A 14,154-nucleotide genomic window follows, 5' to 3' on the forward strand; every position below is an offset into this window, starting at 1 on the left:
CACTAAAAAGTCTAAGGACAACCCTAAGGCTAGAGTGGACCTGGCAACATTGTGCGATAGACCAAATCAAGAGATGCAGCCTCCTAGTCGTGGTAAGACCTGGAGAAGGCCTAAGGCTGATTTCGTCTTGAAAAAGGACCAAAGGAGGGAAGTACTTGAATGGATCAAGACGCTAATGTTCCCTGATGGGTATGCAGCGAATCTAAAGAGGGGACTGAACTTAGGCACTCTACGAGTAAACGGGATGAAGAGTCATGACTACCACATATGGATTGAGCGGCTTCTTCCGGCGATGGTTCGAGGCTATGTCCCAGAGCATGTCTGGCAAGTGCTGGCAGAGTTGAGCTACTTATTCCACCAGCTTTGTGCCAAGGAGCTCTCTTAGACCATCATTGATGACTTGGAAAAAGCAGCACCCGTGTTGCTTTGTAAGTTGGAGAAGATCTTTCCACCCGGCTTCTTCTTGCCGATGCAACATTTGATTGTGCACCTCCCGTATGAGGCACGGATGGGGGGGCCCATGCAGAACCATTGGTGCTATCCAATCGAGAGATGTCTGAAGACTCTTCGCAAAAAATGTAGAAATAAAGCCAAAATTGAGGCTTCCAATGCAGAGGCATACATTTTAGAGGAGGTGTCGAACTTCACAGAGAAATACTACACTGAGAAACTTCCTAGCGTTTATAATCCACCACCTCGTTACAATACTGGCGAAAATGAATCAAACCTCAACCTTTTTCAAGGGCAACTCGGAAGCGCAAGTGCATCGACCACTAAGCAATTAAAAAATGAAAAGTGGCGCAGTATCATGCTATATGTGTTGACCAACCTTGTCGAGGTGCAGCCATTCATTGGGTAAGTTCTGAACGAACTTGTTTCATTTCGCCGTATGGCCTTGTTTCTTCGTCCAACCCCCTTGTTTCTCGTTGGTATAGGGAATTTCTTCGTCAATCCTGGCATGGATCAAGGCAACCTACCCCGCAAGAAAATGATACCCTTCTTTCACGGGGTGCGGGACCAGGGAGCCCTGATTTCATTTGTTGGTTCAAACAGAAAGCCCAAACTGATGCGTCTATAAGTGACGAGCTGAGACAGGTTGCAAACGGCTGTGCCATTAGGGTCAAGTCATTTACCGGTTATGACGTAAATGGATATCATTTTCACACAGCAAGCTACGAGCAGAGTCGGCCCAATCGAAAAACCACAAACAGCGGAGTTGTTACGCCCAACACTGATGGACTCGACTATTATGGAAGAATTAAAGAAATTTATGAACTATCATTCTATGGTTCCAAACCTCTTACTCCTGTCATATTTAAATGTCACTGGTTTTATCCTGGAGTAACGAGATAGACCCCTAAGCTTGGGCTAGTCGAAATTCGATAGAATTCCGTCTATCCAGGAAAAGATGTCTACATTGTGGCTCAATAGGCCGTCCAGGTTTATTATACGTCATACGCATGCAAAGACGTTGAGCATCTTAAGGGTTGGTCTATTGTGCACAAGGTATTGCCACATGGTAAACTACCTGTCCCAAACGATGAAGATTACAACTTCAACCCAAACACATATGATGGAGAGTTCTATCAAGAAGAGGGACTACAAGGGAGGTTTGATATAGACTTAACCGAAGAGATAGGAATGGAAGTAGACAATGAAAGGGATGATGACGAGGACGCTGGAGACGAGGTGCGAAATCTGAAGGACATACAAATGCTTGAGCGATTACGTTTAGGCAATGACAATGAAGACAACATTCCTCCTTCGGATAGTGTTGATGAGTTGGACAATGTTGATAGTGATGACGAGACCTATGATCCAGCTAATCTCAATCATGAAGATTATTTCTAATACATGTAATACTATGTTTTTTGTAATTATGGTTTGTTCATTTTTGCACCTATTTCTAATTACGTCTTGTTTTTCTTTTTTTGTTGCAGGTGATTGAATAAAGATGGTGGGCGACCGTCATAGGTCCGTGAACTCAATTTACCAAAGACCACGCCGGCTGTAGGAGGAGGCGGAGGGGGCGGCGGAGGGATCGGTCAGGAGGACAAGGAAGAGGACCGCCAACCGCAGGAGGGGGCCGTCTGCTCCCACACCGTGTGAGGAGGAGCCAGAGGAGGAGGTGGCGCCCGTGGACGAGTTGGACGATGAGCTGGTTCGCCAGACGGATGAGGAGGAGGGGCCGTGTGAGGAGGAGCCGGAGGAGGAGGAGGAGGCGGCAGGCACGGGTTCCGCTTCCTCCGACTCCTCTTTGAGCGTCTACTTGCGAGGTCCCGCGAGCCTCCCACAGGCTCCGCTTCCTCACCAACGCCCAGTGATTCGCCCCAAAGGGCAAAAGTAAGTAACTTTATATGTTATCACCACCACTTCATATGATATGATGAAAAAAACTAATAATTTTTCTTAATCACTTGTGCAGGAACTGGGTGGTTGTGTCGGGTGGTAACGCACGGCTAGTCAATGGCATCCTGGGTCTTCTATGCAGGCAACACTTCCCCAGTATTGTCACGTATGCATCGAAGATGGAGTCGGCCTACTCGTTTGACCACTATGCCGTCGCCACCGATGTGGAGTACCCCAACAAGGCGGCGCGGGTGAAGGCAGAGCTTTGGGTAAGTCTCCCTCGCACAACATTGCTCAATACGTCGCATTCATTGGACTTTTCTTGAAATAATGAATGGATACATCGCTTTTGTATGCAGACTTATTACAGATGCGAGGAGGGATTTGAGGCCAGGGCAGAGCAGGTGACTGCCAAAGCCTGTAAAAAACTCGTCACCGACATGCATCACGAGGCACGCATCTAGGCCATCGTAACCTACTACGGGTCGAAGCTTGGAGAGAGGAAAACCAAGAAAGACGCAAGAGAGATGCAGCTGACCCGGGAGCAGTACCTTGAGGTAAATGAAGAACATAAATATTGATTCGTTTTGAGATTAAGTTGGTTTAATTTGATCTTCTTATATGTCCAATACTTGATGATGATGAGTAGATGATTCCCTAGTGGTGCCAAGCGTATCCTGAGTGCTGAGCGATGATGGTGGAGAGGTGGCTCATGGAGGAATACCTCAAGATGCACAGGGATGCCCAGGACCATCGTTTGCAGATGCAAGGTCCAGCACACCATCAAGGCAGCCGCAGCCTCGCCGGATACAAACAAGCATGGGTACGTGAATTCATTTATCTATTATGACGCTCAGTTCTGCCTGATTTGTAATCATCGTGCTGTCTTTCTCGCAGTCGGCGTCACATAGTGGTCAGGCTTGCTCGGACTTCCAGGCATGGTGTATGGCCCACAAGGGCAAGGCGACGTCCAACGTCTCCTTCAACCTGGAGGACCCACCCGAGGCATACACGAACCCGAGCGTCCACTCCCGCATCTGTGAGTACACTGAGGTGGCGAGGTCGCTCCATGGGTCAGACCACGATCTGAGCACCCAGGACTTCGATGGAGAGGCCGTCATGAGGGTGGGGCAAGGCAAGAAGCATGGGCGGTTCTGGCTTGGCGATGGCGTCATCGACACGGCCTCTACTCCCTCTCTCTCCCAGATCCGAGCACGGAGCACGAGCGAGAGCCCGACCATTCGCACACGGTCGACCGCTGCACAGCACCGAGTCGACGCACTCGAGGTTATTCCTGTTTTACTCGTCATACATTGATCTTTACACACCTTAATTAGCTTTGCATTACTGAAACATTGGAGTGGAATGTTGCAGGCTCGGCTGGAACAAGAAATGAGGCAACGTCAGGAGCTGGCGGCCGAGCTAGACGCCGAGCGGACCGAGCGGCAGGCCCAGGCGCAGAGGTTGACGGACATTATGGAGTTCCTACAAGGGCTTAGGCAACGTGTGGGCTTGTCTCTACCACCTGGGCTGTTGGTTCCACCTCCGCCTTCGCGTCCTACAGCTGCAGCTACTCCTGTGAGTACGAAAGTTTTTTTTTCTTTCGCTTGTGCTTTGCTTGTATGGCCTCTACCTTTCAAGATTAGCTATCTAAATAATCTTGTCTCACATGCAATCTTTACTCATTTGTGCAGTTTTCATCTGACGGTGGTTCGAATAATCCACCTCATGCACCTCCAAATGATGCAACTGGGCCTTCACCACAGTCGTAGTGGCCGAGATGAGTGCACGTTGTATTTTTTTCATTTGTTGTTCACTTGGTGATGGACTTTGATATACTTGTGATGCACTTGTGGACTTTGATAGACTTGTGGATTTATTTGGATGGACTTGAGCACTTATTATTATATATGTGATGTATATTGTGATGGATGTGATATGTGCGGATGGATGTGTGGATGGATGAGATATATATGTAATGGATGAGATATATGATTGTATGAATTTATTTGTCATGATGGAACGTAAAAAAAATTAAAAATAGCCGTTTTGGGTCACTTTGCCGAGTGTTGCACTCGTCAAAGGACCCCTTTGCCTAGTGCCATCGTCACAGCACTCGGCAAAGCTAGGAAAATGGGCTGATGGAAAACCATTTTTCTAGCTTTGCCGAGTACCATGACCATAGCACTCGGCAAAGAATTTTTTAAAAAAAATTCCAACTTTGCCGAGTGTCGGCCAGAGGACACTCGGCAAAGAATTTTTTTTTAAAATCAAACTTTGCCGAGTGCCGACAAGAGGGCACTCGGCAAAGATTTTTTTTTTAAAAAAATTCAAACTTTGCCGAGTGCCGGCTAGAGGGCACTCGGCAAAGATTTTTTTTAAAAAAATTCAAACTTTGCTGAGTGCCGGCCCCAGAGAGCACTCGGCAAAGATTTTTTTTTTAAAAAAATTCAAACTTTGCCGAGTGCCGGCCAGAGGGCACTCGGCAAAGAATTTAAAAAAAATTCAAACTTTGCCGAGTGCCGGAAAGAGGGCACTCGACAAAGAATTAAAAAAAATTTAAACTTTGCCAAGTGCCGGCCAGTGGGCACTCGGCAAAGAAATTTTTTTTAAAAAAATAAAAAAATCTTTGCCGAGTGCCTGCAGGGTTGACACTCGACAAAGAATTTTTTTAAAAAAATAAAAAAATCTTTGCCGAGTGCCTACAGATTGGCACTCGGCAAAACCACCGTCAATGGGGCCGGCGACGTGACGGCCGCTTTTCTTTGCCGAGTGCCCGATAAAAGACACTCGGCAAAGAGGATTTTACCGATCAATTTTTTGCTGTGTGTTCTTTGCCGAGTGCCGCACTCGGCAAAGGCTTTGTCGGGTATAATTTAGCCTTTGCCGAGTGCCTCAGGCATTCGGCAAAGAATCTGAGTCCAGTAGTGGTTGTTGGTGGGATTGCGCACGGTAGAAGAGAGACGGGTTCTCCGATCCTGAGTGGCGCTTATAAATTCCACGCCCGTGGTCTATTGGATATATTTGTGTTATCTACTGACTTGTGGCAACCTCTTCAATGCTGTGTCGTGCATTCCAATCTTCGGTAGACCGAGGCAAACTAAGGTCTTGTTTAGTTCCTCTCCTAAAACTTTAGGTTAAATATAAATTAAAAAAATAACTAATTGCATATATTACGACTAATTTGTGAGACGAATCTTTTAAGCCTAATTAGTTTATCATTTGACAACAAAATGCTACAGTACACACATGTGCTAATGATGGATTAATTACGCTTAATAAATTCGTCTCGTGGTTTACTAACGAATTCTGTAATTTATTTTTTATTAGTATCCGAACACCCTATACGACAACCATATAACATTCGATGAGACGGTCCAAAATTTTACTTTGGATTTAAACACCACTAAGAGCATCTCTAGGGGCAAGTGTCGTAATATATGATTTAGTATAAGGAAAAGTTATGAATGGAGTGTCCAAATGACTTGCATCCGAATCTCGAATCAAGCTCCGGTATCTGGGTTTTATAAACAATATACAGGGCTCTTTTTCCTGCTCCGCACATCGATGTTATGTGGATTCCTTTTCCCTGTCAACGGCCCTATTCGATTCTCTTATAATTCGTCTTTTTCAGTTTATTTTTTTAGCTAAAACAGTATTTTTCTCTCTCAACAAATCAGCCAAAACAGTATTTCGGCTTATTTTTTCAGCGAAGTGAACGAGGCCAGTGCACCACTTGCAATATTTCCGTGTTTCCCTGTAACATCGCTGTCGGTGGTTGCTTGCTCCCTGTTCGCTTGAACTTATCAGCCGGCTTATCAGCTAGAATCTACAGTATTTTTCTCCCACAACAAAACAGCTTCAGCCGGCTTATCAGCCGAACAGATCCTTGGTAGCCGTCAGATTATTTTTTTCCGGACTGCCGTGAAATCAAGTACCCAAAGTCGCGATGAAGCCGTATATATACACTTGTTCGCTTTATCATTTATGTGGCTTATAAACCCTGTGGCTTATAAGCCGGCTGATGCTGTTTTGTTGTGAGAGAAAAACAATGTATCATGGCTGATAAACATGGCTGATACGATCAAGCGAACAGGGTGATAATATATAACAAGCTGGCAAGGACACCCAGCCCGTAGCTGTTCATTGACTAAGATCAGTTTCTTCAAGACTCCCATCCGTTCTAACAACAAGTTTCATCAACTAATTTTAGGCCATCTCAGTGCTAAAGTTTATCCCATCTCTTTTAGTCATATTTTAGCCCTCATAGATCTAAACAGGAAGGCTAAAAATGGAGGCTAAACTTTAGCCCACCTCTTTTCCATTAGCTCCTCCAAGGTAAGCTAAAGAGAGCTAAAAGTGGTCATGTGGGACAAAAGACACATATTACCCCCACCCATCCCTATGCACGGTTGTGTATGTGTATTAATTAGGGGCAAATGGATCATGGTAGGGTACATGACTAATCTTTAGCCCCTGAATCCAAACAGCCCCATAGGCTAAAATTTTAACCCCTTCATTCTAATGGCGAATCTTTAGCCCTGGGCTAAACTTTAGCCTCATGGATCCAAAGAGGGCCTTATTCTATAAAACTTTCTGTCATCTCTTCATTTATACTATGTCATGTCAGTTTACTCAATGGTGTTCATAAAATTCTCATAAAACCCCTACTAAGACTGACCTAACTAATACATAGTGTTGATAAAGATACTACTACGGAATCCATTTATAGAGCCGGTTGTTTTATTATTTATAGAGCTGGGCATCAGTGCTACAGAACCCATTCATATTAGATACTATCCTCACGGAAAAGGTTTTTTGTTATGTTACACACATGCATGTGTTGTTCTCGAAGCGCAGTTCCTTTCCTTGTTTCAGCTTTAGTGCTAATACTCCATCGTCTCGGCGAACACATGGTTGATATGTGCCGATGTGTGTCGAGTTGATGATAAGTGATTGTCAGGAGATGATCAGGCTTTGGTTGAGTTTGAGACTAACCTTAGCATGAGTATTGGTGTGTGCAACATGTATCTTTGGCTTGTGGTGTGCAGGTGTGTAGCACAGAGACGGTCGACGACTATAGGGAGGTCAAGTGGAGACGTGCCTTATTGATGGACTGGAAGCGATGAAGGACGGACGTGAGCCTTGGACCGACGGACCTAGGGGGTTGGAAGACTGACCGTGGGTGGTTGACACTTGGGACATCGACAAGCAAGTGTACATGTAGAGGAGTAGAACATGTTGACCAAGTCAAGACAGCGGTTGACCAAGTCAAGACGGAGGCCCAAAAGGACTTGGTAATCGGGCGATCGAGGACGGATGGTAAGGTGACACGTGTCGAGATCGTGGAGGAGGCGTAGTGGATAGGCTTCTCCAACTGGGTTTGGTGGTTTGAGCTTCAAACCACTGACGAACGATTTATGGGTTTGGGCCTCAAAACCCGGTTGGAGTTCGGGATGGACTTCGGAGCGCCACATGGCGTCATCACGAAGCTTGCATCGATGCGAAGCAAAGTCGTGAAGAGCTCGTGGTCGTCGGATGCATGTATCTCCAATTGGACCATTTTGCCCCTAGGATTAAGTGGTTCAGGCAAAATATCTAGGGGTATGTTTGGAATGTATAATAGCCTCTATAAATAAGAGGTGAGGGCTGCCCAAACCAGCCATCTCTTCCTTTGCTTTTGCCTTAGCATCGAGGTAGTTTCCTGTTTAGTTTCCCGACAGTTGAGAGAGATCCACAAATGAAGTGAGTGATTACACTATCTGTGTTTTGTTTCGTAGTCTGTCCTCTGTAAGAACTAGACCTGGTTGATTTTAGAAATAAAGAAAATCATTCCTCTGAGATCTGAGTCTACGTGTTCTTAAAGTTTTGGTTTTGTTTTTTCCTCTCCAGTTCCCCTCCCTTCTCCCTTTAGTTGGATTTTGTGTTCATGCGGTTTGGGAGTTGGTTTGAGGGCTTGGATTCGTGCAAGGACCCTAGATAAACATATCTGCCAAGTAATTGGGCTAGATTCATCACGAGCACGAAAATCCATCCTTCGGAGGAATTTGGAGAAAACCCTCTTTTAATTGCTTGGTTTTAAGATCCTGTTCAATTCCAAGGTTTCTAGGCGATGATTCTTGGGGATTATCTTCTAAGCACCCAAGGTAAGCCCTCTGCGAAGTTTGGGACTTTTCGAAATCCATTTTTTATTTTTGGGAGAAGTTTCAGAGTGCAAGCCATCAAAATTGGCCTAGCCGACTCCTTAAATCAGCTCAGTTGGTTCTTCCCTGGCGGCCTGCCAGCCAGGCCACCTCCCAAAACGGCCAAGCCGGGTCCAAGGCCGGCCAAGCCGTCTCTGCTACAGCCCCTGCCCAAGAACCGGTCAGGCTGGGTAGGCAGCCAGCCAAGCCAGTTTGACTGTTGTGCAGCTCCTCTTTGTTGCATTTTCTCGCGTGTTGTTGGTTCGTTTGCTATTTGGGTCTATGAGTGTCTTGTTGTGTTCTCTGGTTATACCAGAGGGCATCCGGTCAGTAGTTGACTTGAGGGCATATCACTTGGTGTTTTGCTGTTTTGGTGGGTTGTTTGGGACAGTGGTCATTTTGGAAGAAATTTTGGATCGGCTCCCATTCACCCCCCCTTTAGTTGTCTTTCTTGGTCCTTCAGTCTCAAAAAGAATATAATTTTGAGATTCATGTCCTTAAGTTTGATCAAATTTATAGTGACTAATATTAATATTTATATCTCTAAATAAGTTTATTATGAAAATAAATTTCGCAATTAGTCTAATTATACTTGTTTTGTATTATAAATGTTAGTACATTTTTTATATAACAATTTTGATCAAAGTTCAGACCATCCGACTTCTAGAAAGATGAGAATTGCATTCTTGAAATGGAGGGAGTACTAGTACTCGTAAGCAGGGACGGACCTACAGGGCATGTCGGGTGGTCCAAAAAATATCCTAAACCCAGTTGCACGATGTCCGTCCCTGAGCTTGCGACATTGAGAGAATATGTGTCAAATTTACAACAAAAAGAAAACCACCACTGTACGATGTATCCGCGGGGCGGGCGTAATAAGAGCATCTCCTTCATATTGAGGAAACGGATCCCCTTCCCCTATATCCTGGCATAAAGAGGATGGATGGGTGAAATCAGTGGACCACTAGGTCCCCTTTCCTCTCCCCTTTTTTCCTTAGTTGAGAAAACACCTCGGCTCTCCCTCAAAGAAAGAGAAAGAACCACATATTTTTCTCAACTCCCTTTCCTTCTTCTCTCACTAACATTTAGGTCCCACGCTGGGAGGGCCGCGCTTGCCGCACCGGCGCCCAGCTGCTGCCATGTCGTGTCACCATGCCGCTGCTTCGAGCGAGTGTGCTGGCCGTGCCGCCACTCCGAGCTAGTGTGCCGGCCGGTTGGCCATGTCGCCGTTCCGAGCGTGCAGGCCGGCCGATCGCGCCACCGTGTCGAGCGAGCATTCAGGCGGGTTGGCTGCACGGCCCCACCGGGCGAGACACAGATGACCCACCCACGCCACCGCTCCGAGATCTCGTGGGACGGGTGTTCTCCACCGCGTGCCAAGAAGAGAAAGAGAGAAACGAGAGGAGAGGAAAGGGGATCAGATTTTGTCAATCTACTCGAGGCTGTCTCCCTTAAAACCATAAGGGCCCCTTTGGATTGTAGGATTGGCAAAGGAATTTTGTAGGATTTGGAGTCCTTTGGATTGTTTCCTACATCTGCCTTTGGTTCACCAGAAATACAAATGAAATATTCCATAGGATTGGATTCGTACGACTCAGTTTCACAGGAAAGTAAACAAGAGCTCAGACTTCATGGAAACTTTCCTGACGCGAAAGGAATCGACTCGCGCATCTGTTCGCGCAATTGTTTTTCAGCCTTGGCGCCGCGGAGCCCAAGTCTCGCTGCAAGTCCGCCCCCTCCCCTCCACTCCTTCCTCATGCTGCGTCGCCGCCACCTGCTGCCCAGTCCCGCCTGCTCTGCTCCACTACGGAAGAGGAGGGCAGCAGCCCACAGCGCGACCCATTGATGTATAAGCAAATGTAACTGCTAGTTTTCTGCTTTGAATGCAACTGCTAGCCAAAGAGCTTCTCAAACGTGTACATAATTCCTTTGTTTTTCATGTGGTGCAGCCAAAGAGCTTCTCATTTATTTTCTTGTGTTTTTGAACCCTATAAGATTGGAGAAATATGCCACATCAATTCCTATGTTTTTTCTATCCCTATATATTTCTTACCATGTGATCCAAAGGATGCCTAAAAGATGTTTTCTCAATCCACTATATGAACTTTTGGGCGCCGTTTGGATAGCTGGGTTTAGGTTAGGGATATATTAGAAAACAAGACAAATCCATTGTTTGGTTTAACTGGCTAGGTTGGGTGAGCCCCATGAGATTTAAAAACTGAAGTGCACACATGGCCTCTACCTTCTTACTCATCCGCTCAAGCTAGCAACCAGCTGTTAAAAAAAAAAACACTACCAACCAGCGTTATCCCGTTCCCATCGATTTTTTTTAATTTTAACACTTTTTGAAAACTAATTTTAAATCTAACACTGCCTGTTTTTTTTAAAAAACTAACACTTTTGGCCGCGCCTATTGCCTTGGCGCAACCAAATGCCTGTGCCGCGCCATGTATGGTGGCGCGGCAGCGGGCTGACATGGCAACGACCGGAATCGCGATCGTTGACGTGGCAGGGCTCTGCCGCGCTACCGATCTTGACGCGGCAGGGCCAAATAAATATTGCGAGCGAGCCCGCCCGCCCGCCCGCACCCCTGCCCGCCCCCGCCGCCAGCCGCACACGCCCCGCCGCTGCGCAGCGCCCGCACGCGCCCGCCCACGCCGCGCCCGGCCACTCCCGCCGCGCAGCGCCCGCGCCGGCCGTGCCACGAACGCCGGCGCGTCAAGGCCGCCCGCTCCTAAGGTACCTCCCTCTCGATTTCATGTTATTTTGATTATTATTGTTTTAGGATAATTAGTGATTTAGGATAGTTAGTAATTTAGGATAGTTAGGGTTTTATGATTGTTATTGATTTATGATAGTTTGTCAAATTTAAGATAGTTAGTGATTTAGGATAGTTAGGTTAGTGAATTTGTTTGTGATTTACGTAGGTAGTTTTTAGGTTCGAGGTTGTGTGTTCTAGTATAGTTAGGATTTTTGGTTTATGGATTGATTAGGTATTTATTATTTAGTTTATAGTTAGTTATTTAGTTAGGGATTTTGGGTATAGATACTAGTTTACAAATGTTGGTACTTACTAGTGCGTGATACGTCGATTTTGATGACTTCATGAAGTTTCGTCAAATGCTTATATTTCTAGTGAAGTTATTTATGTTACTAGTGCGTGATATGTCTATTAATGTTACTTTGAATATATACATGTGCTTTCATATTGTGTTCGTATTGCATAACAAGTAGTTCAAAATTTGCAATGCTACATAATGTTAATTTGAATACTCTAACGCTTAGTTTATCAATTTGTAACAGGATGGTCCCTCCCACGCAGCACCCGTTGTACCCTATTCTTGAGGTGGAGTACGATGACCAGCACCGACCACACATCTTGAGTGACAACAACGCAGAGGTGGCCTTGCTTACTTTGAGGCCCCGCACGCACACCAGGGCACATCAATGGGATGAGCGTTATGCGCCGTACATACGGCGTGTCGGCTTCCTCGAGCTTGTCCGTGTTGTCAACCACGGTTTTCTGCCCCTTGACCCAGCACTACTTACTGCAGCTGTAGACGGGTGCGAGTGCATTCTTTGTACGTAAATTTTCTTATAACAAATTTGAGGCAACTAACAGTCGTTCTATTCTTATAACAGGTGGAGGCCTAAGACCCACACGTTCCACCTACCTTGTGGCGAGATGACCTTGACCATGCAGGACGTGAAGGCTATTTTTGGCCTTCGGTTGGAGGGACTTCCAGTGACAGGGATAGTTGCCAACGATCACTAGAGGGAGCTGGTGGCTCAGTTTACTGGCTTTCTTCCACCGGACGACGAGGCTTCCAAGAAAAATAAGTGATAAATTGAAGCCTATTTAATACTTGCATTGCTTTCCTACAACCATCGGGTCTCATTTTCTTTGGTAAATTTTAGGAAAACTTTCGGTGCTTCGTCGTCCTAGATCACGGAGAGCTTTGATTACTTGGACCCACAGGCTGAGGAGGCCCAGATCGACAGGTTCGCTCGAGTGTGGCTCTAGCACTTTCTTGGTGCTTTCCTCTTCCCAGACGCCTCGGGCAACACCATCAGTTGGATCTTCCTTGACATACTATGCCAGCCGTGGGAGAACATAGCGGCGTACAGCTGGGGCAGCGCAGTCCTGGCATGGACGTATCGATAGCTATACGTTGCCTGCCGTCGCACCTCAGGGTATGCGAACCTTGGAGGTTGCTCGTACCTACTCCAGGTTTGGTGTTGGGAACGATGGCCCGTTGGGAGGCCCCTTAGTACTGGTTTACCGGTAAGTACTTCGGTTCATTATATTCTTCGATATGGTAACATATGATGAGTTTATTAATGGGTAATTCATTATCGTGTTCAATGCAGCAATGGAACGGCAGGATACACTCCCTACAACTCTGTTCATCTAGACGGAATCATAGTTAGTTAGAGGGAATGCGAGGCGTAAGTACAGGAAGTACACAGACGGTCTCGACGTCCTGACACAGCACCAAGTTACGCTCTCTTTACTATCATACCTGTGTCTTGTTCGATCTACACTATATCACAGCCTAACTCAATTACGAAATGTTCAGGTGCATTGGTGTCCTTGGAATGCTCCGGAGCTCCAGTACTATCTCAGTCCTATCACTAGGGACGAGTCAGAGGAGTATCGCTGCAACGTCCCTCTTATTTTCTTCCACGTGGTCAAGATTCACTTGCCCGTCATGGTCTGCAGACAGTTTGGAAGAATGACAGGCTGCCTACCACCACTTTACTCCACCAACCAAGGATTGCACGGGTGCATTATCGATTAATAACAAAGCTATAATTCAGAGGTGTGTGTGGTACAACTAACATCGTTTTGTTGCAGGTATGACCACAGGAAGAGGTACAAGACCAAGGATTGGTGCGTGACACACAACGCGCACATCCACTTGTGGGAGACCAGGGAACGACAACCGGTCCATGCAGGTCCTCCACACGACCAGCACATCTTCGACGAGTACATACGCTGGCTTCACAGGTCTACGAGGACACATATCAAGCCCCCGTACACTGAGGAGGCGATTGACGAGGACTCGGAGGAAGATGTGATCAAAGATGTGTACGACATTGCCACTAGAGATGACACACAACTACAGAGAGCCCCGCTACAAAGATACGTGGTAAGATACTTGAATTGTATAATTTGTAATCCATTTGGTATTAAGTATGTATACTAAAACTGTTCAACCGCGTTTCTGTACCCAGGCGACACAATTGTCGAGGCTGTCCAACGAAGCAGTGTTCCGGCTTCACGAGTCTAGAGGGCAGGGGCCAGGCGTTCTTGAGGCTTTTGTGGAGGTAAACATAAACTAGTCCGTTCTGAAATTGTTTCTTTAGTATATATATGTTTGGGAAATGCACTAACTTTAACGTCTATTTATGCAGAAGGTGAAGAAGAGCTGTAGGAAGCTAGCTCAAAAGCTGGGCTGCATGGACACTCCTTATGAGGAACCGCCACTCTCGGCGTGGTCGGGTGGCACGTCTTCAGCCTCTTTGAGGACACCAACCGGCTCTTCTCAGCCGGTGACAGGTGCCACTTTCGCGGTGCGTACACCGCCACATCATAGCGCTGGGAAGGAGCCTACAACCG

The sequence above is a fragment of the Miscanthus floridulus genome, chromosome 15 (genome assembly GCF_019320115.1).
Source record: "Miscanthus floridulus cultivar M001 chromosome 15, ASM1932011v1, whole genome shotgun sequence".
Taxonomy (NCBI): domain Eukaryota; kingdom Viridiplantae; phylum Streptophyta; class Magnoliopsida; order Poales; family Poaceae; genus Miscanthus; species Miscanthus floridulus.